At 46.3% G+C, this 1,366-nt stretch overlaps 1 protein-coding gene across 1 annotated transcript in view; it reads right to left on the minus strand.

The window, feature by feature from the left end:
- The window catches only part of PPFIA2 (protein tyrosine phosphatase, receptor type, f polypeptide (PTPRF), interacting protein (liprin), alpha 2), a 72,819-nt gene that overhangs the window by 43,365 nt on the left and 28,088 nt on the right, over nucleotides 1–1,366 (minus strand). The gene's annotated exons all lie outside the window — the stretch shown is intronic.

The following is a 1,366-nucleotide window of genomic DNA, read 5'->3' on the forward strand; positions in this document are numbered from 1 at the left end:
ATCCCGAAATGGTTGATGAAGGTGAGCAAAATTGTGGGCTGTGCTGCTGAGCACGCAGTGGGATGCTACTTCTACAGCTTATATGTCAAGAGTTCAGCTGCAACTCATATGGATATATCCACCTGAGCTTTAGCATAGCTAGAGCTGGCTGCTAGTGAGGCCATGGCAACCTGAAGGCTGTCGTTTTGCATTTGAATCTGATGAGCCTACTGACCCAAAGCTACTGTGTCCAAATCAAGGCAACCAGGCAGTGCAGGTGTCTGCTGGAAGGTCAGTAGCCAGGTTGCTTAGTTTAAACAGCTGGTGAAATGGAACCAAACTGCATATTCGGGAAGGTGCTGCTTGGGTGAAGTCGGTGGCACCACAGCAGCCTGCCCAGCCACCACCTCCACAATGGTCTGCACCACCAACATTTTCGTTTCTGCTGCAGCAAGTGGGAACCACGGGCAGCAAAGAATCGATGCCACAGTCTGCCACAGCTGCCCGTCCTGACCTCCTCTCTGCTGTCTTCAGTTCCCAGGAAGGCAGCAAACACCACCCTAAAGTGGGAGGGGTAGAGGCGGGTACAAGTAGTTGTCAGCTCCCAGGGTAAGGGAGTACTCAGCTAGATGATGGTAGACAAACGTCCCTACTCCCAGCTGAGCAGAATGAACAGCTAGGCTCCACTCCCAGCTGTTCTTAGCAACCTTCTCTGCTTGGAGAGTTAATTTCTGCTTTCTGATTGAGATTCAAGGCTCATTTCCCCTCTGCTGAGAGGCTCCATGGGGAACCAGTGCTGCTGATCCTCAGGAATGGACCACAAGGGGACATTGGTGACATTACGATTATCAGAGAAATAGCAAATAAAAAAACACATATCCTATTCTCCTCCCTCTGTGTAGAGATCAGCAGAGTCGGCTGCTTTGATTCTCTCATAGTGCTTAAAGGGATGAATTCACCCAGGCTCCAAACTGGTTTGTAGCCTACACTGACCACTGAACCCTGTGTCTGCACTCTTATCAATACCAGAGTTGTACACCTTGAATATGTCGACACATACTACCTTCACTTACTTGCACTATTTCTTTTTGTCTAGGACCAAAATTAAATTTTTTGCAAACCCCTTTTCAAATCAAACCAGGCATTTCAGAATATGTCCTCAAAGGCTGTGGTGGTGCACTCCTTCCCCCTCCCCCATTACAAAGGCACAGTGATGTTAGAAATGCTTTGCATGATAATTTGATGGTTTGGTATCTATTTATGTGTGCTGCTTGTAATGTGGAAATATATCATTATAATGAATTATTGTAAAAAAAAGCATTTACTCCAAGTGCTTGATATACTGTCATGAAAAATACATACAAAATGCTGCAAGTATGAAAGAGTG

Source organism: Phaethon lepturus, unplaced genomic scaffold (genome assembly GCF_000687285.1).
Source record: "Phaethon lepturus isolate BGI_N335 unplaced genomic scaffold, ASM68728v1 scaffold371, whole genome shotgun sequence".
Taxonomy (NCBI): Eukaryota; Metazoa; Chordata; class Aves; order Phaethontiformes; family Phaethontidae; genus Phaethon; species Phaethon lepturus.